This window comes from Bombus vosnesenskii, unplaced genomic scaffold, assembly GCF_011952255.1.
Source record: "Bombus vosnesenskii isolate JDL3184/JDL3185 unplaced genomic scaffold, Bvos_JDL3184-5_v1.1 scf7180000014507, whole genome shotgun sequence".
Taxonomy (NCBI): Eukaryota; Metazoa; Arthropoda; class Insecta; order Hymenoptera; family Apidae; genus Bombus; species Bombus vosnesenskii.
This window is the reverse complement of record NW_022883490.1, coordinates 10,279-37,009: the sequence shown is the minus strand read 5'-3', so window position 1 is coordinate 37,009 and position 26,731 is coordinate 10,279. Positions and strand designations below refer to the sequence as shown.

At 41.6% G+C, this 26,731-nt stretch overlaps 2 long non-coding RNA genes and 1 pseudogene across 3 annotated transcripts; 2 read left to right on the top strand and 1 right to left on the bottom strand.

Annotated features, from left to right (window-relative positions):
• Nucleotides 1-1,251: 1,251 nt before the first annotated feature.
• Nucleotides 1,252-2,473, bottom strand: LOC117239956. The gene is made up of 3 exons (XR_004494594.1): nucleotides 2,167-2,473; nucleotides 1,388-2,012; nucleotides 1,252-1,286 (listed from the first exon to the last, which is right to left on the bottom strand). It is a non-coding gene; the product is annotated as an uncharacterized LOC117239956 (long non-coding RNA).
• Nucleotides 2,474-2,508: 35 nt separating this feature from the next.
• On the top strand, nucleotides 2,509-26,731 carry LOC117239953 (annotated as a pseudogene).
• On the top strand, nucleotides 19,162-19,890 carry LOC117239954. Of its 2 annotated transcripts, XR_004494593.1 has the most exons (3): nucleotides 19,162-19,363; nucleotides 19,574-19,719; nucleotides 19,857-19,890. It is a non-coding gene; the product is annotated as an uncharacterized LOC117239954 (long non-coding RNA). The 2 variants fall into 2 exon arrangements; XR_004494592.1 differs by lacking the exon at nucleotides 19,162-19,363 and having other exon boundaries at nucleotides 19,522-19,719.

Below are 26,731 nucleotides of genomic sequence, written 5' to 3'. Positions count from 1 at the left end.
TTTCCGATGCAATTCGAAGGTGCGTTGTTACAATGGAGTTCATCGATCCATAGTGACTATTTCCCCGCCAACTACAGCCTGTAATAACGGAATAGCCAATAAAGTATGTCCTGTCGATTTAATCGTTACCCCCACGGTGCACCGCGCGCACGGAGATCGGATCGGTGATTTTCACGTGATGTTTCGCAAATCGTGAGGCGCTCGCGTGATTCGCGCGTTTTAAGCGTTCCCGCTCTTCCCGTCCGATAGAAAGAGAAAGGGAGCAGGGGGTGGAAGGAAGAGGGAAGATACGTGATGCGGGTTCAACCTGCCGCGGGAACCTTTAAAGAAGGTCGGTGCAACGGGAGAGATGTAATTTTAATAAATTGGAGAGCAAGTCATTGTAAAAGATTGATATTCAGATGTGGGAGATGCAGCAGATTTACAACTCGCTGGAATTAAGTTAGTTAAGGCGTTGAAAACCTAACGTCTTTTCAAAGGCGTTTGCCGCGTTTCTTTTCAAATCAAAATACATACATACGATACGTACAATGTATGCGCCTAAAGTTTTAAAGTTAATTTCTATTCAAGGAATGGACTGTTTTATTATAGATTTAGGAAATTGAAAAGAAGCAATTGCTTGTTTCTAAGAAAGAATCGCGAGAAGTACGGTTAGAAACTGTATTGTGAATCACTTTTCCTGGTTTCCGTAACGAGGAAGTGAAAAAAAAACGCAGACAAGTCAGCGTTTACCGCAGCTAAATGGACGATACGCAGGTACGAGTCGTTACAGTTTTGTCGTTGCAACGATTCCCGCTGCGTAATTTGATAATGAACAGTTGAAAAATAGCAGCGTTGTATCCGTACTCTTTAATATCCCATTATATGGAAGTTAACGACCGGAAAATACACCGCTCGACTACTCGAAGGAAGTAGCTCATGAGCAAGTCTTTTGTATCCTCGCAATGGTATAATTCCTGTAACGTCTCGTTCTCGGAGGATTTATTTCGTTGATTTGTACTTGTTTATTGCTTTTGTGTTTTCATGAATGGAGCATGTCGCATGCGATTCGTAATATGGTTTTAGTGGCGTTTCGACTTCAATGATATCAGCGGCTGATTGCGCTTCCCGTAAGAAGCTTCCAATCATTATGTATTTTAGGAACAACAGATAAGGATATTTAGAGAACGAATTAATTATTCAATTGTTCGCGCAAGAAATACCTGTCTCTTTTTCGAAAGTTATAAATGCTGTTTTCAAAGAGTTCCTTACCTCGCCATAAACCAGATAAGAATCTTTGGTTCCATCTAGAAAAAGAAACCTTCAGATCAAACCGAAAGGGGTCGGGATTATAGTTTCTAATCGTATTTGTATATTTCTTTTTACGGTCAGCTTGTCGTCCACGTACAATCGAACAGAGAGTCCATTAATTATTTCCCTTCGACTTGTTTCAGGGGGAGCATCTCGGAAGCCATGCCGGCTGACGAGTTCGCTGGAAATCGAAACAGAAGCAAACCAAGACTGCAACCACCTTAACGAACCGCTATTATCACTGGCAAGGTCATCGGGCAGACCGGATCTAATCATGCTCACGCCGACCATGCTTCCTGTGCGCTCGTTCCTCTTTCTTAACGACGTCAACCAGAAGATCGGGTGCTAAAAAATTCGAAATCGAGTTGATTGAAAATCTCAAGGAATATTAAAAAAAAATACGAATAAAAAATTTGATATAGAAATCATCCATTTTGGGCAAAGAAAAGAAACAATCAGAAAAGGGAATAACCACAGAAGCTCTGAATTTCATTGCTTCCTAATGGTACTTCCTTGGATATTTTTACATTCTGGAGGCGTGAACGAACTCTGAAAAACAGAAACGACTTCTATCGGATGATCGAAAGAACTACCTGGACACAGAGTATAATTATTCACACGTGCGGATGCCATTTCCGGCATGTTTCTCCATGAAGAAGGTCAGCTTCAGTTTTTGCCACTTGTAGATAGAAGTTGAAGTGGCGGACGTCTTAACGAGGTTGCTAGAATGTCAAAGAAATAGATGAGGGAAATATTATGAAGATATATTTATGAATATCTAATTGAGCATTTAATTAAGAACTTAATCGAAACACCAAAATAAGTTGGTTCTTGAGACCAAGTACCTATCTAAGTATAATAGTCTTTTGTACTTACGGTTTAGTAAGAGGACTCGAGTAAAACGATTACTCGTTAAAAGGAACAATAGAATAATCATGCCTCCGCAGACGGTGGTCTCTGCTTTCATGCCTCATCGCGGAGAATCTCAGCGAAAAAAGTGTCCCGAAGCGTGAGCTGAAAGGGGGCTATGTAGGCTGTCTAGTGAATGCCGTCGCCATGGTGGAGCTGGCGTGTAGCAACTCCCTAAGTCCAGGAACCTAATCCCGCGTCAGAAAGACAAAATTCGCTACGGAGAAAAGTAAACAAAAATATATATATAGGAAAGAAGAGACAAAGATTAAAGGTCGTTAAGAATTAAAGGTAATTTAATGATAAAAGAGAGAAAGAATTGTGTAAAAATTCTACTGGGAAAGAAAAGAAAGAAGAAGCCTCCAACGAGAAAGACGTGCTCAGAAGCGAGTCCCGCGTAGCGCCATGTAGAGGAGCAGGAAGAAGCGCAGTCTTCCTCAGGCATTCCAGCGTCGAGTAATGCTGAAGCATATCCTGACGGGGCAACCATCGTCAGCGGGCTCCAGGCACCAGCACAATGACTACCAGGCGAGCTCGGGCTCGTTGCACGGCGGCCACCACCACCACCATCATTCTGGTCACCAACAGGATCAACAGCAACACCATCATTACAACCAAAACAGCAACGTTCGTGGAACGACAGGGGGAAGCCAAGGATGGGGAGTCGACGTTTACGACTCGGTGGTCCATCAAAGAGCCAACGTGCATCAGGCTACCACCACGCCATCTTCCACTCACAGACACCCTTTGAATCATTCTCAGTTGAGCGTGAACAATCTTTCTCAACGATTGAATCACTCGCACGCTCTTAATCTGTCCACGTTGTCCACGTCGAAGCATTCTGTGAACAGCGTCAGTCCTGTTGCCGGTGGGAATAGCAATAACAATAATAATAATCTGTCGACTACATTGGGGGTGATATCCCCGGCGCCGCTGCACCAGGACAGCAGACCTAAAGCGAATGGAGGCTTTGATATCTCGAGACTGTCCAGATTACCCAGTCAGGCGACACCTTCGCCTGCACCTGCTCTTCAGGGTACGACTACCGGGGGACAGTTAACCGGTCCCGGTTCCACGGCGTGCCCCTTGAACGCTTCCTGGTCGTCGTCCCTGTCAAGGAATCACAAGGACCACGAGGTTGGCGCGAAAGAGACGTTGACCAGTTTGGGTTTATTGTGTCTAGTGTCGTTGTTACTGGCGCTACTCTCGTTGATCTTCTTGCTGAAGATCTCACCGTTAACGGTGACGCCGAGTAGCCTGATCAGCCCGGAAGAGTATATGATTGTCTACGAGGTGACGTTAGCGCTGTGCGCACTCGCCCTCTCCCTAAACTTCTGCTGTCTCCTCATGTGCGCTATACAGTTCCTCTTCACTGTGAAACTCGTCAAGACTTCGTATCAAGGACATTGGTGAGTAGAGTTTTCGTTTTATGCCACGCTGGGTAAATCTGTGATTTATAACCCTTTAAATACCTTTGTACATAATCCGTACTTTACTCAACCCGAAGGTCGAACAAGGTGTGAAAAATATATACGTTTAAAGTTTGTATCCTTAAGATACTGTTATCTTTGAAAATTCGGAAGTCAAACAAAATACACAAAGAGAAACTTCTAAAAGTGCAAATAAACGTTGAGATACAAATATCCTTTAATCCGAACTATACATATGATGGAAAAAGGACTCTCATAGTCATCGACATTTTCCCTCCTAAATGTCAACAGCATCCATATTTACATTGTTGCTGTTGTACATGTAACTTTTCAAACTTACTTAGGTATTGATAAAGAAAAGAAAGATAAGCATTTTCCTGGTAGCTGGGAATTCGCGGGATTCGCGGTCGAACGATGATTACCATTAATTTCTATAATCTGGCGACGCTATCCTCAATCATTATCCTTGTGCCGGAATATAAGTTCTCATTCGTCCATGCGTGGCCTATCTGTGTGCGTCTGGAACAAACGCAGTGTCCCGTATCCCGTGCGATATATCAGAGGCCTGTCTAGTGTTTCTTCTCACGCGGCCTGGAGGACGAAACGCAAAAATTCACATCCTGTACTTGACGTGCAAGCGTTCACCGACCGCGTGTCCCGTTTTTGCTGATCAAACACGTGTCTGCAATCACAATACGATACTGTGTGGTGAGATGTATCCGTAAATGCGTATGTTTCGTGACGCGAACCTTGAAAATGAAAATTACACTTTAGTTTATTCCTCGAGCGTCGTGCACGCAGGAAATCGTATAATAATTTTATTAGTAAGATTTTTTTTATATAGACTACGCTATATTAATTTGTGACCAACCTGAAAGATCGTGACACGCCCTTTGTGTAGAAATTGCAATATTCTCCGTTTTACCTAATAATTCTCCCAGCAAATTCAGCACGCACGTTCGCGAAAAATATTATCGAATACACACAGTGCAGCGCAGATCAAGTTACAAAGGGAATATAGATATGCTCGCCTCCCGTGACACGCAACTCGAAAGCGAAAATAAGGCTCGTTAAAGACGATACATACTCCTCGAGATGGGATCTGTGGTTTCTGCTCGGGAGTTCCCTTATCGTTGGTCAATCGGATTTCTTTTTTATCTTTTTCGTTGCCGACCGAGACAAAGTAAGCATCGCCGACTCTAATTACTAGCGAATGGAAACGCGTGTTAAGTTATGCAGATTGGCCGAAATCGTCGGCCAAATCACTGTGTGTTACGTCGCGTAACACTCTACCTAGCCGAGGCCACACACCGCGGGCAAGATGGCAACCAGATGTCTTCGGATACTCACTGCGTACCCTCAACAGTCTCAAGTACCTTCCATAAATCTCATAGATTTCCTAGTAAAGGTCTTTCAAAGCAAACAAACGTCTGTTTCCGAAGAATTTCCAAAGACTATTGTCTACCACGGCGTGACAAGGGAAAGTTAGTTTTTCTCACGTACGCTGCAACTTCCCTCCCACTAACCACTTTCTCTCGAGGGCGGTTAAGACCCTTCGTGTGACCAATTAACAACGAAGCCTATTCCCTCACTCTCCTAACTAAAATCGTCACCAACAAATCCGATGGTCCCGTGCGCTAGACACACCCATCCTTAGATTTCCTCCGAGACAGCATCGTCTCCCAAGACAGTACTGATTTTACATCCTTCGAACGGTCAATATCCTTCAACCGGGTATACACACCCGTAGATCAGTCACTCACTCATCTCGTACATACGCACCAGCGTAACTGTCTTCGTTATAAGTTGTTGGAATAAACGGTGAAATATAACTTACTCTGCTGTGTCATATTCATTTAACCACCTCTGTTATCTTAACCGACACAGGGGAACGACTACTTCGCGGCGTCGATTCACCGAATCGTAGCGAGAATTTACGCCTCTCGCTGACGCGTTTTCCTCGCGACCGCGTCTCTCCGCGAACGGTCGTAACGCTGTGATTACCCTCAACGGACACGCCGTTTTGAGTTTTCTCTTCGGTTCTTTAATTCCGTCCTTTTTCTTTCGCTCAGTTTTTTGGCCAGTGGCGGGTCTTTTATCGCGTGGCGAGTTTGATTCGCGTGGGAAAATGTCGTGTGCTCTTCGGCAGATAGAAATATCATTGTTTCTTAAAGCATCCAGACGTTGTGCGTGATTGGCATATTAAAGTTTCTTGCGAATGTTACCGTGTGACCATGTCTCCCTTGTGACCGTAATTGTGCGACGATGTTTTCCTGCAAATATTACCATCTAACAAGTTTTTCCAACGAATATTACTGTTCGATCAGGTTTTACTCGAATCTTGTTCTTCCCTGGATAGGGTCCTTTCCTTATATAGAGTGTCCCAGGATTTCGCAGTCAAATCTATGCCACTATATTCCACTGACTATTTTAATGTACCAAACTACGAAGATGCGGCTGATATTGTGCGTGTTGCGTTATTCCACAACTAGGCTTGATTGGCAGGCCATTGGAACGAGATTTGTTCAAGCTGTTCGAAATGTTGGAGGACGAGCCGTTAACATTGTAATGTATGCAACTACAGAGACGTATCGTAACTTTTGTTTCGAGAACAAATAACAGAGAAGAAGAGAATAATGAAGATTGGACACGGACGAAATTAGCTGTCGATCTTGAAACTCGTGCACTGCGATTTCAGATAATCAAATTAGCATAGAATGAGATTTGGGAACGGGCAGAGTATATTCCGGAGTTTGGATATATATATATTTAGATTAAAGATTGGTTCTTTGCGAGAAACGTTTTTAAGCAACATATGAAATTCTTCGTCTATTTATAGTATATTTCATTTTACTATAGTGGGAACAGTATTCTATAAATCGGTTTATAAGAGTGCGAATTTATTATCTTAACGCTAGCTCCAACTTTATGTAAATTCTTATATTATCCGACTAATCAATTTCTCAATTTTTGTTGACGTAAGAATCTATATAAAGTTAGAAGAAGAGAACAAACAACAATGACTGTACAATTCTAAATTAAATGTTGAAACACGGCCTTTTGACCAGGCCTGGTAGAGTTAGTGTTAAATCATGCTTTGTAATTATTTATTTTGGCTGGTGGTAAGCAACGGTAACGCAAACACTGATCGAAGTAGACAGGTGTTTGTTAGACAGGTATTCAGGCCCCAGAATTTCCAGGTCACCGATTGGGGCCCCTGTTGTAAATTTCTGGTGATTCGCCCAACTATTGGTTAACTAAGAGTAAAGAGAAGAGGACAGTTTACATCTGAGCTACTGCTTCGATTAACCACATCTGACAGAATAGCCTTTAGGGAAGAAAGTGTACCGTTTTCTGTGGTCGACCATCCTTTGTTTTCTTTTCTGAACAATAGATCTAGCTTGGACATTGATAACTAGCGGCTTATCGATCGTTCGATGACACAGGACACAGCCATTCTTTATGCTACATTATCACCACGACTAACTTTTACAGCTGTCTGCTAAGTTAATATTACCGGTTGTGTCACAGTATCGCAGTGTGCCCAGAAGAGATAACCGGAGGACGATTACAATTGCAACGTCACCGGACGCTTCTCGTTTCCCTTCTTTCTCTCTTTTCCTCGTCCTTTCGCTCAACGGTTGTTTCCCCTGCTTTGCCTCCGGGGCTTCCAGACAATTCAAGATTCTGCTGAAGTGGAATGCTCGATTTTCTCCTAGAGAGCTGTTTAGCTAGAAGGAATAGTCCGAGTGTCGACGGGTATGCGAAGAACTGTCTTCTTGTGCTCTTAACCACTTAACTACGTTCGACGTGTTTATTCGTTATTGCTTGATTTTACCTGCTCACCCCATAGAGGAATTTTTGAAATTAAACTTTAAAAAGTTAAAAATTAATTGTTTCCAAAATGTTTTCAAATACTCCGAAGATCGTTGGATATTTTCGTGTTAAAATTAATAACAAAGTAAAATATACACAGCTGTATCCGCATTATTAACAATTAATTATCCTACGATATTTTTCCGGATTACTCGCGCTCCTGAAAAATTTCTACCATGGACCTCTCCCCCATATGTAAGGAAATAAACTCCGCAGTTAACAAATTAATTGTTTCCAAAATGTTTTCAAATACTCCGAAGATGACTGGATATTTTCGTGTTAAAATTACAAAGTAAAAGATGCACAGCTGTATCCGTATTATTAATAATGGAGGCGGACTCCTACGATATTTTTCTACCATAAAAATTTCTACCATAGACCTTCCCCAAATGTAAGGAAATAAACTCCGCAGTTAACACATTAATTGTTTCCAAAATGTTTTCAAATACTCCGAAGATCACTGGATATTTTCGTGTTAAAATTACAAAGTAAAATATGCACAGCTGTATCCGTATTATTAATAATGGAGGCTGACTCCTACGATATTTTTCTACCATAAAAATTTCTACAATAGACCTCCCTCAAATGTAAGGAACTGCGGCATAAGTTCCCTAATAAACAATAGGAATTTCTGTTGTAAACTACAAATTACAAATCACGAAACCTTCCGCTCTAAATTAACTAAAGATCACCAACAATTCTCCTTCGTTCTGAAACTAATTCTCCGACAATGGTGTTCCCTATGAATGAGTCAACTGGCAACGAAAGACCAAAAGCAAGAGGGTCCTCGGTCAGTGTCTCTGGTGCACGCCAGCTAGGAAGCCTTAGCCGAAGGTCGTCCGGCTGAAGATAACTGCGAAGTCTGCAAAGTGGCATTGTTAGCGAAGGAGAAGGAGCCATGGGGTGTGCAGACGTGCTCCGAAAGAAGCACGAACTTTAATGGTGGGTCCCAGTAGTAGACGGCCGTTCCTCTTCGCTTGCTCATTGTCACTCGAAGCTCGGTGCCCGTCCCTCCTTCCGTACCACGCTACCGAGTCTGAGACGCGCGGATGAAAGGAAAAAAAGCCGAAGTATGACACAGGTCCAACGACGACACCAACGACGGCGACGACGATCACAGAGACACGAGAAGAATGAAAGACAAGCGGCGCTGCTAAGTGCCGGCTCATTGCTTAAATGGTCCGTGATAAGGGATCTCTGGTGCTGCTGGCGCGAACACGCTGAACAGCAGACTTTTCGAATAAAGCCACTTTTGGACAAAGTAGTTGCTGGCTCACGAAGTTTTCTTCTTTCGTTGTTAGATGGCGCGATCCTAAAGTAGGCGCGCATTTTTCTTCGCGATCTCACGTTTCGATCGCGGATTTCGACTTATTGGGGAAACAGGTTAATTGGATTATTACTGGAGAGACGTGGATGGATGAACGTTTTCATCGTTTCGTTCAATGACGGGTGAAACGCGTGAAAAGAGTTCGTAAGGTTTAAACTGGGTGAGAAAATACAGCTTTGAATTTCCTATAAATGAGAGTTTAACAACGACGTGTCAAACACGACGCATGGAGCATTTGTACTAAATTTCTTATTAAATCTTGTTAATTCACTAGCTAAAAAACCAACTATTACATCGAATATGATACGACCAATAAAAATAAAGATATCGATACGAAGAATACGGAACGTAGATTCTTATGAATATGTGCGTTTCTTTAGGTGTATCGCTCCTCCAAACGACAATTCGCCGAAACACACATCAACTTTAACCAATGTATGAGAAATCGTCTCTAGCGCGGTTTTATGCCAAGATGAACGCTACTGTGACCCCGAACGAACCGTGAAACTGAACGATTCGATCTGTCATTGAAAACGCCCATCGGTCGCGAAAGTCTTGTTCGTTTTTCATCGACGGCCCGGTTTTACGTTACACGCGTGTCTGGTTTCTGTTCACGGGCGGTTCTTCGTGCGTCAGAGCGTCCGAGCATACGCGTGCACCCGTTCGTCTTTCCACCAGAAAGAGAGAAGAGGGCTCTCTGTCGTGGCTGTTGGCATTCCACGCCTTCGAATCCGGCATTTCAAATTTCTTCACCGACACGGGGCACTACGGATCGGGAATAAATTTGGCGGGCCGTGACTGCGCCTTAATATTCCAACAAGCAGACAGAAAAATAGTGAAAGAAACGAGCACTCGCGTGTCTCAATGCTTGTAATTTATTTTTCGATTAATTCCCAATCACCAGCCGATAATTTTGATGTTTCCAGCTGATGATAAATCGAAAAAGTGAAGAGAGGACTTCCAGTAGAATTTGCGTGATTCATTCTTGGCGTTGATTGGCGTGAATTGTTCGTCAAGACGTTATTTTTCCAAGGGTATAAAAATCTGTCAGTTAGGTGGAAACTATCAATTTGTATACGAAAGATACGATCGTATTTGAAGATTGTATCGTAGTCATCTGATTTATCGTGCAAATTTTGCACGTGACAATCTATATTAAGTTTGTTGTAGCATTAATTAATCACAGAACGTTACAAGAAAACAAATTTGGTTTGGCAAATATAATGGCCGATGTTATGTAGATATGTGTGGCGGATCGGTATCAATAGGACGCCGACAAGTCGAGCCGCGGGTACCAACCGCCAACACTAGAGGGCTACGACGACAACGAGTCTGTCTGTCTAACTCTCTAGGGGTCGAATATACGAGCGATTGATATAAATACCGCACCTAGCGAGACTCACTCTACGTCTAAGGCAGGGACTACCGAGCATAGCCTTACTGACAAGTCCACCGGTAGTCCCAGGACGAAACGCTCTCTCTCTCTCTCTTTTCTTCCGTCACATATGTAATGTTCGAATTTGTAAACTATTAACTTTTTCGACAAGGAGGTATAAGGAACAAGTTAAAGTAGACGTCATGTTATGAATCATCTGCGAGATATAAAAGACTTCTTTTATGAGGGATCAACACCTCGTGAAGTCAGATTTTATTTATAACATACGATTTTGATTTATTTGTTTGAGGTAGTATGTCGTGATAGGGTCGGAAGGAAAACTCAGATTTCTTGAACGATAAATGTTTATTCACTCTAATGTCAATGAGTACACTTGATACAGGATTCGCGATTGTATTCGGTTCGCGAATGCGCGATTATAAGATAGAGCTTGGAGCGTCATGGCGTATAAATACGTATGGTGATGTTTCGAGCTCGCGGAACACGAAGGTTTTCTTCTCGCCGTGTCGCGTAATCGGGTGAGGACTGATTTTCTCTATTCGCTCCTTTAAACGGTTCGCGAATTCCGAGTTGGCCTGTTGCTTCGTTGGTACGAAGAATTCTGTCGGCAATCGTATGCCAGTACCGTAAACCATTTCGACTACCGTTGCGTTCAGGTCCTCCTTGATAGCGGTTTTTATACCTAACAAAACAATTGGTAGGACTTCTACCCAGATGCTCGTATTGTGACATTTTATTGCTGCTTTTAATTGTCGATGTAGGCGCTCTACCATTCCGTTGGATGCGGGGTGATAGGCTGTTGTGCGTAAATGCTTAATGCCGAGCAACCGGCATAGTTCATTGAATAGGTTTGATTCGGACTGGCGTCCTTGATCAGTCGTTATTTTTGAAGGTACGCCGAAGCGAGCTATCTATGTAGAGAGGAGGGCCGAGGCAACGGTTGTCGCTATATTGTGAAGTTTCTGCCTTCTAAGGCGTGTCGAAAATGTTTGACTGCGGTGTATATCGCGAGTAGCTCGCGATCGTACGCGCTATATTTTTGCTGAGCGGGGGTCAAAGATTTCGTTGCGAATCTTAGCGGTTGTAATTGGTTATTCGCGCGTTGTTGTAATACTGCCCCCATTGCGTAGTCGGACGCATCTGCCGTGAGGCTGATAGGCGCACCTGGTATCGGATGCGCCAGCATCGTGGCGTCCACGAGTGCACGTTGCGATTCGCGAAAGCTGTTTTCCTACTGCTCCGACCACTCGATGAGCGCGTTGCCCTTTTTCGCGCCTTTTAACAGGTCGTTGAGCGGCTCAAGTGTTTTTGCGGCCCCCGGTATGAAACGTCGGTAGAAGTTTATCATACCGAGGTACCTGCGTAGTTGCTTGGCGTTCGCGGGCTTCGACAATTTTACAATCGCTTCGACATTTTCGGGCGGCGGCTTAATTCCGTCGGGGTTTACCGAGTATCCGAGGAATGTGATTTCGTGCACGCCGAATTCGCATTTCGTGGGGTTTATCACAACGCCATAATTATTGAGACGGTTGAGCAAGATTTTCAAATGTTCGCGATGTTGGTTTTCGTCGTCCGAGGCTATGAGAAAATCATCGATGTACGCGTAGACGATATCGAGCCCGCGTATGATTTCGTCGACGAACCGCCGACATGTTTGCGTGGCGTTCCGAAGTCCAAACATCATATTTGTTGTTTCGAGAAGTCCGGTAGGCGTTGTTATCGCGGTTTTTTCAATGTTCTCGGACGCAATCGGAATTTGGTGGTAAGCGCGGACTAGATCGATTTTTGAAAAGATTCGCTTACTATGCAGATGTTGCGCGAAGTCTTCGATATGTGGCGGTGAGTATCTGTCGGGTACGGTGCGGGCGTTCAACGCACGGTAGTCGCCCCATGGACGCAGGTTTCCGTCCTTTTTCGGCACTACGTGCAGGGGTGATGCCCACGGGCTTTTCGATGGTCGCATCACGCCTTGCTCGATCATGTGTTCAAATTCCGCTTTTATCTCTTTAAGTCGATCAGGTGCAAGCCGGCGCGGTTTGCTGTAGACTGGTGGACCAGGTGTAGTTTCGATGTGGTGTAGCATACCGTGTCGAATTCTCTCTTTTCCGAAGATCCGTGGGCGGGTGAGGTCCGGGAATTCTGCCAGGAGTTGGTGGTATGGTGATTCGCCGATGACGGTCTTGTCGGACGCTTCGTCTGTTGTGGCGGTGTATCCCCTTGATGACGTCTGTGTTATCGTATCGATAAGCCTTTTGTTTCGCGGGTCCACGAGCAACCCGTAGTGGCTTAGAAAGTCCATGCCAATGATGGGTGTTTTGACGTCGGCTACGGTAAAATCCCACTTAAATGCTCTGCGTAGGGACAGGTTTAGGTAGGGACAGGTTGGCCGCGAACAGCTCGTACTCGCTTCTGTTCACGTGTCCGTGTAGCTTGTTGCGCGGGTATACGCAAACGTCTGCGCCGGTGTCGATGAGGTAGGAGATCCGCGAGTTCTTGTCCGTTACGAATATGCGGCGAGATGCCAAACCGTCGTCGTTTGCCGCTTTTACGGACGGCTGGTCCGGTTTTCCGAGTTCCAGGAGCAAGGGGGTGTGCACTTTCTCGCGCTTTCTCGGAACTGTGTGTGATAGTAACACAGCCTGTCTTGCCGCAGCGTATCGCGAGGGCGCGAACGGCGGCGGGATCGTGTACGCGAGCGTGATTGTACTCGTGCCCTACGGTGTTCATTGCTTCTTTGCTCGGCTACTAGCGCTCGCATCTCGCTCATATGGGCGTCCATTCGCGCTACCCGCTCGGTAACCAAGTTGGCGAAGGCTGCCATGGCGTCGCCTATTCCGCTATTCTGGCCAGGTGGGAGGGTTATCGCAGGTAGTCGGCCTGCGCTGGTCGCGGCGATCTGCCCTGATTCCAGGGTGGCTTCGTAAATGTTATCGGCAATTTGTATGCGGGAGTCCGGATCGTTGTTCTGTACAGAGGCTAGGATGCTCCGTATGCGCTGTGGAAGTCGACCTTCCCAGACAGTGAAAATGACATCGTCTGCTAACGAATTGGTGGCTAGGCTTTTGAGATCACGGTAAAACTGAGAGGGCTTCCTGTCCCCCATTTGCTCGTTCTCGATTACCTGTCGGAGTCTCTTGGCCTACGACTCTCCCAATCGCTTGATGAGCTCCTTTTTGACGTAACGCTCTGTCGCCGGTGCGGCGTCGAATACGTCTCGAATTAATCTCGCGTGCGACTTGTCGAGATTCGCGATGACGACCTGGTATTTTTCTTGGTCACTAGTGGTCCGGGCAGTTTCGAACTGCACTTCCAGCATCTTGAACCACAAGTCGACGTCGTCAGACCAGAACGGTGGCACGCGGAGAAGGGCGCTAATCGAGTCTGCGGTGTCCCCGCCGGCCTTCGTACGTGCGGAGTGGGCGTTATTGGTCATTTCGAACTGATTTAGATTCATTGTGTTACATTTCACGAGCACTCGGGGATAATCACGTCGGGGTCACCAATTTGAGGGGGTATGTCGTGATAGGGTCGGAAGGAAAACTCAGATTTCTTGAACGATAAATGTTTATTCACTCTAATGTCAATGAGTACACTTGATGCAGGATTCGCGATTGTATTCGGTTCGCGAATGCGCGGTTAGTAGATAGAGCTTGGATAGCTACGATTCGAGATACGCTGCGAGTGCGGACAATGATTGCACGAGATGTCGAGAGCTTAGATAATTATTCGGCTCGAACCGTGTAAGTATAACGATCGTGATATACTGCGGTAACTCGCGGTAATAGACTGACATTTTTGTCGCGATGCTGCTGCGGAGGAAGACTCGTTGGGATGTGTCTAATGATGCGAAGGCATCGGATTCGTTGAGAAAAGCTTTGGTTCGGAAAGTGAGGGAAATGTACGTTAATGTTTATTGGCTAATTCGTGTTGGTCGTTGGAAAAGGGTGCTAGCTGCCCTTGAGAGGGTGTTGCTAGCGGGCAGCGTCGTATGTGAGAGATAGCAGATTTCTCGTGTGTCCCCGTGGTAGGTGGGCGACTTCGAGACTGATAAACAAAGACTGTTTGTCTCTTTGGAGGACCTTAGCTAAAATAAATCCTAAGATTTATAGCGGTCCTTAGGCTAGCTGGAAATATTCGGTACGAATGTATCGACATCTGGCAATCATCTTGTCCGCAGGTATAGGGGCTTTGTGTCGTGCGTCAAGCGACGTAAACTGTTGGGAAGTTTACTGTCAAGTGCCGCCACATGTTCAAGGAAAATGTATCTGCAGCCGGTTATAGCGGTATTTACGTTACGGATGATCTATGGGAAGATTCACACGAACAAACCTTTATGGACTAACCAAATTTATTTTGTTATTAAAAACGATCTACAGAACCGATCGACGACTGGTGTACAATTTAAAAATTGCTTTTCTATAAAAGCAAGAAATCTAATTTACATCGTGTTCTTCATCTGTCGCCTCCATATACATCCTGGTGGCAATAAAATTCTGAATTTACGAGAAATCCGTATTTCGGCTTAAGCTTATCGATGTTACCGACTGGACAAAGCCTTCGAGAGTTTAAATTAACCGATCGACCCTTCGTTGAAAGGACGAGCAAGTGCCAGGAAACTATCGCGGGAACGCTCGTAAAAGCGCGCAATGGTTCGGCGTGGTAACCTAGGAAGAGGAACAGGTGCGACTGAATCGTAACGGTTGTCGTGGCCCCTTTCAAACGATCCGTGGCCACCCTTTAGTTTCGGCGTCATTAACCCTTCCCTTCTTTCTTCCTGGTTCACTTAGAAACGAAGAAAATTCCGGAGGTAGTTTGCTCTTAGCAGCTGCCATTTTTTTTCTTTGTTTAGTCGACACGAAGCATTTTGGAGAATTTCTGTGATTGCATCGCGAAGGTACAGAGAATAAGAAAAAGCGCTCTTTGTTCGTTGACAACTTTCTGTCAATTAGAAATAAGAGTAAACGGCATAACGGTTTTCTTCTTTGCCACTGTATACGTAATTTTTGTTAGACTTTAACAACTCGTATTTTTCGTGAGCAAATACTGTCGAGTGGTTATACACTGTATATGTGAAGCTTCGTTTTCTTCGCGCGAAATATCCATGTTGTTCTTTCTATAGTTGTGTTCATATATCATGACGTTCAGCCTACACGTGCCCGAGAATGTAATGTAACAGATAATTGGGTTCGAGCTGTAAATCTTTCATTTGCAGCATGACGCGAATCTAACAATACTTCTTTCCTTGTTCAGAGCATGAATATTTTTGTCGCGTGCAGGTAGAATCATATGTCTAGAGTATCCACGGGTTTCGTGTTTACTTATTTCTTTAACTAACTTCGGTTTTAACCAACTTTCTATTAACCAGCAAATTAATCAAATACTTTCAGAATCAATGACAAGAATATACCGAAAAGTGTCGAAAGAATTTTAAAGGTACAATCATTTTCCTAAAAGTTATCTTGAGACGTATTGTATCGTTAGTCTCATAGAGGTAACCACTTTTCTCTAGAATAATACTCGAACACAGCTGTAGCTTTCTATAAATTTCCTCGATATTCGATTGAATTTCCCGAGATCGTTTCCAATGACGAGATCGCAGCAGTTGTTACGAAGAATATCGCAAGAGCGAAGAACGCGTATGTGTGTCTGATCCATCATTCACGATAGTCTCTACGGTCCATGCGTATGATCCATCATCTGCGTAACCATTTTACAATCCTCACCGTGGAAATGCCGATCCGCGATGCTATTCTCGCGCGCACTCGACCGCTTAAGAGTGTCGTGTAAAATTAGGGTAAAAAGTAAGGAACTTGTTAATTTCCGACAAGGAGATAAAGTTCTTTTTATTTTTTACTCAATTTATACAATTTTTTCGGTTCGCGATGATACACTTTCGATATTTGGATTAGTTAAGAATTTTTTTATTAGACTGACTGGATGATTTTGAAGGGAGAATTTATATTCTTCCATTCGTTGGAGTGGGAGAAGGTTTTGTTTATACTTGGTGTAAAATTCGGAGAACGGCTGGAGTGATCGAATGCCACTCAGGCGGCTGAGAACGGATGCTGACCGGACGGTCACACGCGATAAGGCGTTCGGAATTTCGGTTTGTTATATACAGCTGCTCGAATTTCGTCTGTGACAAGAGCATCGTCCAGCGACGTTTCCATCATACACAAATAACTTTGTTTTTCTTCTTGCAGTCGGAAGCGTAGAGAATTCGATGTTTCTGGCTGATCTGTTGTTTTATCATTTGCGCGACATTTTTTCGCGGTTAGAAGAAAGATGAGATTAATATCTTTGTGGTATTTTGATACTTATCGATCTGCCGATAATGTCGATGCTGGTAGGGGAAAGCGTGGTTGAGAAGAAGCGCGCTTTTTCGATAAATTATGAATTATGGCTAACGGTAATTCATGCAATTTATATAATCTAGATGGAACAGACGCTTTTCAAGATCGCTTGTCGACTCATTTATGTTTATAATTTTCAGGAGAAGAAAATCTAAACCTTGAATATATTCAATTCGAATATGTACTGTAACCTAAATTCGGGTCTTTTTTCGACTTTCAACGATATCGATTTTGTCTCGATTGACTTCCTGCCGGTTTACGTGCTTTTATTCTTACTCCTTCTTCTTCTTCCGGTGTCCAATGATTCCTTTGAAAATCGACGCGGTTAGTACCGAAGCGTACGCTTCCGATGCGGAAAGTACGCGATCGAAACGCGTGGCTTCTGACCGGAAGCGTAGCCTTGCAAACGCGATTAGATTGCATTAGCTACGAGACTGAAATTAAATCTCGAGTCGGAATTGTATTTAATTTTCTTCGGGAAGTTCAATATCGGAATCGAAAATTGGACGATTGAATAGGGATTCCTAGTTGATTTTAGACGTCCCTCTTCCTGTAACTCCCACCGAACTTGCATTGGGCGTTGTTCGTAGGCTTGTCGTGCGGCAAACCGTTTCGCAAGAGCTTATTTGCATTTCCTCTAACTGCGGTTCGCATAAGACGCGTCAAAGGAATATTGACTACTATCTATTAGGTCAGATTTTTTCACTATTTTCTGCTTCTCGTAGGATTGTAATGTTACAGTACCGGTAACACGAAGCTTGATCTACGGCAAATAATAAAATATCTTTGAGATTAAAAAATATAAAGATTTGAAAATTAGGACATTTGAAAGTTTGTACTTACTCGACTGAATTGCTATTAAGTGACGTTTAAAAATTTTAATCACAAGGTTGAAAGTAATATAGTTAGTAATTCTAACGAACACCTATCCTCAGATAGATTGGTATACACACGCGGGTCGACCGTATTCTCCGGAAATGAAAACAACTACATCCCTGGAACCTGGAACACGTGATTTTCCGCATATCCATTAAAGCAACATCGGTCAGTGACTCGTCTACGGTGCAGTCGCTAGACTCAATTAATGACCACGTTCTGGTCGTAAATATAGAAAAGGCAGCGAGATATTTTAGTTTGTTGGCTAACTGGGCTGAGGTTGGGTCAATGTTTTTGTGGATTTCATTTACCTCTTCCGGCCTCCTTATATTTTCTGAATTCTTACAATTTCCGAGATACCAGTTCATAACAAATTGATTCTTATTATGGCGTAGGATATAGTAAATCTTATTGTCTAAAAATACAGGAAAAGATTTCATTTTAGATGATTATTTCATTAAAAGATTATTATTTTTTTTAACATTTTATTCAAGCGTTTCTTAAGACATTTGTTCAAAGAGATGTCAGGTTATAAAAAATTGAATCAACCTTCCCAAAGCTCCTTAACCTCTTGTTATTTTTGATAAATCAATAGCATTACGCAATATATACCGTGTGATTTCCCTAGACGATCTAGTAGCACTCTTCTTTTCAACCTTCTTTCAAAACGAGAAACAAGAAGAGGATTTACCAAATATCACTGTCATCGAAGCGCAGAGACGCTCCGGTGATTCTTATCTCCATTCATCTCTCCGAGTGAAACTATTTGACGTCGCCTTGAATAGGCTCAGACAGTTTTGTCGGGGGTCCGTGTCGTCGACTGTAGCCAGCTCGCACGATCGTGAATGGAAAAACTCGTATAAAATCAAAGGGCCGACAGACTCTTCCTACTTAGACGAGATCAATGAGATCTCGTTCAATAGAGAAGTTACCTTCTCGACCGCCGGCGCCGTATTGCCCTTCAAAGTCACCGGAAAGTCATATAAGCCAACCGATGCAGCCTAACCTTTATCCACAGATAAAATAGGTTTCTCTTATTCCATCTGAATTTCTAAAGAAACCAAGACTTGATTTCAGTCTGGTTAAAAGCTTCGCTCGATTAAAGCTGTTTTTCAAGCAATAAGCTACTTTGTGAATTTCATGCACGCGAATCCAAGTATGTATGCGGCAGAAATGAAGCTTTCGTGCATGTCTAATTGTAAGTTGATGCGAAACAATGCGCATGCGCCGAAATCCCATCACTTTGCGGATCCACATTGTGCCTTTTATTAAGGCGCCTTGTTTGTTTACTCTTCTCGAGCTAATTCTTCACTATTATTATCTACATTATTTTCACTGGCTAACAACTGGTTGGTCTGCAATTGACTAACCAATACAAATTTTTCGTTACGTGCATATATTCGAAAGAATTCGAAATTAAATTATCATGTATTACGCGCAGTTGCGATAGAGTGACACAAAGCAATCTGTGTTTGAATGCCTCCACTCGTGGACAATATCGATATAACCTAAATGCGATAAATCGCGAACGTTTGATTCGACTCATGGGAAATTTACGCGTTTTTGAATCGTCCCGAGTCGCACGCGAAATTCAGGTCAGAGAACCGTCTAATATTTATTGTTGAGATCGTGGGCTTGATCTTAATGGCGCGGCGGCACGCGATTCTTTACCAACTATGCTCCTTAACTCCAACTCTCGACCTTCTTCCCTATTCAACTAGCTCGAGCAGTGAAATTGACTCTGCATGCCTGTGATTTTGGCAGGGAATGGGAGTCGAGTTCGTAGTGAATGCACATTGTGTATACGTGTTTTAGGTGGTTTGTGTGAGTTTGTTGCGGAGATTCGAGACATTTATTTAACCTCTTTATCATATTCGGGCCTGTGCAATATAACCATATCTTAAATGTAATAAGTTTTATTTTTTATTGCAAAGTTCTTGAAATATATAATGCACACAATAAGTGTATAATATTTTATATATATAAATTATATTTAAGAAGTTTGGGATAGTTTAAAGATGAAATAAATTGCTTTTTAAGTTTAATCTCTTACTGTCGACGAAATCAAGTTTCTCTGGAATTTGGTGGAGTTTAAGATTTGATATCGGTGTCGTAGGAGTTATGTGACACTTTAAGGTGGAATAAATCTAGCGAGGAGTTTAAGGTGCGGCAAAGGAGCGTGGAATGTTGCAATAGAAATTTATTGCAGTGTTAGTGCATTGGTAGATTGATCAAATTTACGTGTAGCGTGGGTAACCAATGGTAAATATTTTGCAATGTGTATAATTTCTCAGTAATCTGAGGCTTATAAAATCTATTGACAACTAATGGAAATTGTTGATTTAACAGATCAATTTTAAATTCCTCGTTAATCTAAATTTTTTTAATCCTATTTACAGCTAAACCTTACGACGAAAAATTAACGAAGTGGAATAAAAATGGCATTGTGATTCTTCTCGTCGTGTATCGGTGTCACATCAAATTTAAGAGACAGTTTTACTTGCGGATGCTGCGTGTTACGTTGGTGAAGTCGACGAAAGCGTAAAATAGGAGCTCGTCCGAAATACACTAACGCGGAAGGTTAAATTTAACGCAAAAGGCTGAGAAATTAGTCTAGAACTCGAAGTTTCATTGGTACGACGCACTTGAAATGCATTCAAAGAGGTCAGCGACCTCGAAAGGGGATGAACGCAACTGTTTCGTGGGAATTTCTTATTGTGGCTTATTTGGATGAAGCTGCTTTAAAATCAGCGCTGGATTCGTCTGTTTTTTTCCCGGAAATCATAAAATGTTTAGGCCAGGCGACTCCATGTACAGAAAATGTTATGTCCACTTTTTACGTCCGTAGAATTCAACTCTTTACTACTATGCACTTCTTCTCCAAAAAAATATCGCGTTTCAATATTAAAAAAGTTTCAATAATATACTATCCATTAGAAGAATGATAACATGATAACCTTACAAATTATTAGTATTAACAAATTCTTATTGTCGTATAGAAATGCCAACTATTGCTTCGGTAAAACAAACAAAGGAATTTTACAGGTAAATTTTACAAATTACAAGTCATCTTATAACGCAAAATACGACGTGTATAATTGTCTCAATTTATTAATAGTATTAATAAATTATTATGATAAAAGATGCAGGAATCTTAGCTTCATGAGAAATTAGAGATGAAAATGAGTGGGAAAAGATTAATCACTGGTCCTCCTAAAAAGATGCAGTCCCATGGATGGATGGTTGTGCGAGTATTAAAGAAGCGCAAAACCGTTCCCCGAATTCTCATCCCGGACGTCGTACGACCAAAGACAAAAACAACTCACTCGAGGGCATTGCGGAGAGACATTCATCGAGGACACAATAGTATTATTCCAGGAAGTGCTAGTTCTTCCTAGATTCCGGTTACAATGTTCTTAACGCCTGGAAATTAGTCTTGACCAGGAAACATCTATAACGGCATGTATTTTCTGCCGTGATTGTAAATCTGTTTGGAACATGCGGTTTGTCCGTTAATCTAGGCGCTGTTGTTCAATTGAGTCAATATTATTTGTTGGTAGATTAGTGTGTGCAAGAGCGCTCTATCCATTATTGACCAATTCGAGCACGTATTGGTAAATTTCACACCGGCAATTACGGTGAAATCGTTCGTGGTCGCTGGAAATTAGCAGTATCGTTTGCGGTCGTGAGCTGATTGACACTGCGTGAGCGGGGAATTATGTGAAGCAGCTTTGCTTTGTCGTTTCATGCATTTAATAGGTTTACGGCGGTGGACAGAGTTTGTAAAAAATGAAGACAAGGTAGAAAAAGATTATTTTTCATTTTTTACTATTAGATTATTTTCAAAGTGATCTTTTCAGTGAAATATGATTGACAAAAAATAAGATCTATAATTGAATCATTATAGAAAATAGAATAATATTGATAATAAAGAAATAAAAATCAATTATAGAATAACATATAATAATAATAATAATAATAATAACAATAATGTGGATAGACTTTATGTTTACTTTTATATGTATAATGATACTGTTTGATCCTTGAATTAAAGTTAAGATTAACGTTGCGATTATGATTATCCTTTGTCTGACTAAATATATTTGAAGTATCAATTACAGTAGAATTTTTGAAAGATTCTTGGCTGTTAAACAAAAAACTGGTTCCTTTATTGTTAGGGAAGTGATACATTTACACTGTACATGAGAGTGTGTGTGTAAGGGTTAGAGGGCGTCAAGGACTTAGTGGAGACAAAAGACTGTTGCCAGATGTTAGAAGAATCTAGGATAGTCGGTTGGCGACCAGCGTGCGTGCAAGACGTTCTTCAGAGAGTAATATAGATGTATAACTGTTGTGTGGGAAATATAGTCAATAATTTGTATTCCCAAATCCTCGAATTTCCTTAACATTTATATTTCGCTCAATTATCATAGAATCGTGAAACTGACTTTCACTTCAAATTTTGTCTGTTTCAGGAGTAACAAGTACCTGCAAAAATCATCCATCAGCCGGATATGTGCTGTCGGAGGGTTTTTCATTAGCATTCCCGTCTTTCTAACTGGTAAGAACCAATTCCTTCAATTCTGTCGACTTTAACCTTTTGAAAGATACTAGTACATAAGTTATACGTTTAATTTTTCTTGAATTCAGGCATGAATCTAAAAGATACTGTGAACTATCTCTGAGTGTATGAAATCAGTTTAGAAATCCAATGGAAATAAAGTTAATTTTAACGCCGAATAGTCATTATTTTTCTTAGAAAAATAAAAATGATCGTCTTTTAGGGAAGTTTTAACAGATTAATTTATAAAGAGCTGAAACAGCATATTCATGTCATGCATGAATACGGCTGGTGGATGGATCGAGATCTAATCTAAAGTTTACGTTGTATCATGCTAGTTTACACAGCTATCATTCGCTCGATCGATCGTTAAGCTGTTGAACTCGATTCAAGACGGACATTTTGACTCTGTTCAGAAGAAAACTGCGTTTTAATAAATTTGACGGAATAGAAATTATGATAGACCACAACGTTTTTTTAATTATATCATAAAATTTATTTATTTTTTTTTAATGTCATGTTAGAAACTTCAAATACTGTCCAAAACTTCGAACGTAATCGTTTTAGAAATTTGTAAATTACTTAACGACCAAAAATATTGAATTCTCTATTGCCTGAAGATAGATTCTCTATAATTTAAGTAATTTATTCGTCGAGAATTGATATATAAAGACTTAAATAATAAATTAATTGAAAAATAATTTGCGACTAGTATTGAAAATTTCAATGAAAAGCATATGTATATAGTTTACGCTTCGAAAATTATATGTATTGAGAATATGTATTTGCGCTGATTCTTTGTCCCGCTTGTTATGGCATACGTGTTATAATGATCCTCTAACAATGCTTTCAGGTATGATATTGTATACATTCATCCAGTTTCATTCGACGCCGGTGTCACGTAAAATGGATACTTGGGTTGCGAGAGAAAAGAAAGCTGAGTCGTAGCCCAACTATTAATTCTCTTTTATCGAACTTTATTATGACTTTGGCACTTACAGTAGAATAACGTTGAACAGAGAAAGGGGTGTTGTACAAGAACAGCAACTAGAACGAGAACTCCCCGGGCTGGATGAAGTCTCGGCTTATATACACCCTGGCTTGGGGATGTTGGGGGGTTTGGTGTGGATTCCAAGGAGTCCGAAAGTCGGTGTTGGGGCCTTATCTCTGATGGGGACTAAGATGCGTCGCGGCGTTGGCGTCCGACAGTCGGGAGTCGATGTCTTTTCTCTGAGAGGTAATTGGTGTCACACCGGCAATCGTTACGTCGATTTTCATAGGCCTTGGCATCGTGTTTTGTGGATGCGCAATGGTCCATAACGTCTTCGTGTGGCAGAGGGTAAGAACACATCGCTATTAAAAAAGAAAACGAACACGTTCAAACACGTCTAAATCATCTTTTATGTGTATTTTACGCGGAAATCATTTTATCGTGAAATTTTGTTTTTCAGAGTTACCATAATTTATCTGGTAGAGTTCATAAAAATTTTTCTGAAATCAATTGCAAGCTTTTAGGAAACCAGGATTTTTCACATTTTTAAGAAGCGTTATAATTATATTGCTGATCTTTATTTTATTCGTGCGAAATTGAAAAGTACGCAAATGGCGCAAAATGCATAAAATGCGCTAAAATATACGTATATAAGAAAACAAATCTCGATTAAAATTTTATTTCTTTGATTATGTTCGTAAAACTACAAACTTGTATAAAAATACGCATTCTAGTTATAAGTGTTAAAACATTCGATCTAGTCCTTATCACATTCATGAAAACCTCCATTTAACCATTCGTTGTATCAACGAACATTCATATGCAAAACTTACCACCTACCACATCCTCCGCGTATTAATATAATCCCCCTTTATAAATTATACACTTTAGAGTGGACTGGTTGGGTCAGAGTGATATAAGCTTACAAGTTCTCGAGGAGTTCTACCGAAGTTACATTTACGTTTGCATAATTTCACCGAAAAAGATACTCTGTAGAATAACAGGTTCGTTTGTTTATGTGATCCGCGATCGCAACTATTTCAAGGGGATTTTATAAATAACCATACACACGATATTCAGTGTATTTTCGTATTCTCGTTTATTTTTGGGAGATTTGTAAAACTGTTGAACAAAATAATTGAGTAACGATTATTGTTACGCCGCCTAAAACATCTGCACGCCAGCCCGCGCGACCGGACAACAACCGCCTGCGTAACGTCACTTCGACCCTCAATAAACCTAAGGACCCACCATAACTTTCACTTCCCTGCATTGTTTCACCATATGTCTTCAATCCGTTTGTCTTGAAGAATTTCTAAAGCTTAAAAATATTCTCGAAACACAGTCGGTTTTAGAGGTGTCCTTGGGTTTATTAGTCGCACTTAAAACACGGAGAAAGCGGGTATGCACCCATTAGGAAAATCCGAATAGCCCTGTAATAAAACAAGCTAGGTTTTTCTCACGCACACAGTCATCTACGCACCACGATGGTAGGAGACTCCCTACTCATCCCTTCGAGCACTAGTGCAGGTCATGACCAATCGACACCGCGGTTCGTTACCCTCACTTTTCCTAACGAAAGTGGGACCAACGAATCCGCGTTCTTTAGGCACAGGGGCATACCCACACCGAACTTTTCTTCCGTATTAAAAAAAAGAGCGACAGACAGTCTACCAACTAACGCCTAACGCGGCAGTCTACACATAGCGCGAGAGTCGCATACTTCACGCAAATCTTTTGTCGGTTCTCGGTGTTGTCTGTCGAACATACATCTTCTCTCCTAAACATATCATAGTGCTAAGTCCATTGATACATTAATTTCCATTATAAGAGCCCTGCTCTAGCGTACATATCTATCGCATCTTCGTGCGACAAGTTGTTAACTATTTATTTCTCTACGTCAGTGTAATCTAAGTATTGGAAATATATACTTTATAATTCTGTGAATCACAGTGTTATACAAACTCAATCACCCCTTATTATCTCAACGGAAATCAGGGGATCGATCAATTCGTGGTGTCGATTGTTATAATCGTAACGGGGATTTACGACCCCCGTTGACGTCTCTCCTCGCGATTACGTCTCCCCGCAATTGGTCGAATTTACAATTATATTTGCTGAGAAAAAGTCTTTTTCTCTGTACCCCTCCTTCTACTTCAAGCATGTAGTATTGACAATAAGATTGACAATGGCTGAAAGTAATCCAAAAGAGTTTTCACCATGGTTATCGGTAACGAAAAAGATTTGAATCATCTTTAATACTTATTCGTAACTAGAATCATTTCAACTAAAATGTAAATTCTTATATTATAACTTTTTTAATTTGTTATGGCCCCTGACTACAACCTAACCTATCATTCTTATTTCGTAGGAGAAGACGAATGCCGTGAAGGCGTTAGCGCGCGAACAGTGCGAAGCGGCGGTACAGCTGCAGCGTCAGCAGCAGCTGCAACAGCACCAGAACCAGCACCAGCTACAACAGCAACAACAACTACGTGGCCCGTTAACCATCCACCATGCTGGCTGCCCAACGAAAGTCGGGCCCGTGACGAACCAACTAAATACCAGCCACGCAACGCACGGCCGAGCTGCACAGTACCAACACTATCATCACCATCATCATCATCGACACGTGTCAATGTCTCCACCGCCCTTGTTGCTCTCATCGCCAGCTCCGATCGCGGCGACGCACAATCATCTGAACGTGAGCTGACACAGAAACGTGGTTACGCCACCGGATACACCAGCAGATAGATCGCCACCGAGTCCTGGAAATAAGCTAAATAGATCGCAGCATTTGCCACGGGAAGCAACCGGCAGCGTCAGTTCTGGTCTTCCGGCTGCCACATTGGATCTAAGTAGCGCAGCAACCACCAATAGTCCGCATGAATTGTCCACGTTAGTTTAGAAATTTGGTCCGAACATTATATCTTCACATAGGATTGGAGATTAATAGTTGATAGTTAATTTACACATCGATCTTTTTATTTGTAAATTGGGTCGTGGTTTAGAGTTGGTTTGTAAAAATTCGGTCCTAATTGTTAAATGATGAATATTGATTAAGAATAATAGGCATTGATGTACCAATCTTTTTTTAACTTATATACTTGAGCACACGCATTGGAGATTTCACTTTTATTCAGTGAAACAGCAACTTCATTACTCGCTTATTCAATACGGCAATTGCATATATTTCATGGACATTTTAACAATGTTTTGAATAATTTCTAACGGTACAATTGTGATGAAGTGAAAAAAATCGTGATAAGAAACAGAGAGAAAAGTTGCTCGTTAATGAATATTGACCAGAAATAAAGTAATTTCTAAAGAATATCCCGAAGACGTCGTAAATATTACGAAAGGAATGATTAATTTATACCCGCGTGTATCTTGCCATTACCCTACTATTATTATTATTATTAATATTGTTAGTAGTACTCGATTACATTATTATTAATATTAATATTATTGCCTTATTATTATTAATGTTATGGAACCTCTAGTCCTAGGTTACTTTCGCTGCCACGAAAGGATAAGATTTTCGAATTTTTGACTATTACGTGTAATTCAAGTTTTCCTGTTGCGCATGCGCAGTAGAAAGAAAGTTAGCGGAACTCAAATCTCGAACTATAGAGAGTTGAAAAGTAGTAAAAGTAAAAAAGCACGAATAACATTTGTATTTGTGCTGGATTAAGTTTGATAATTGAAAATTGAGTTTGATG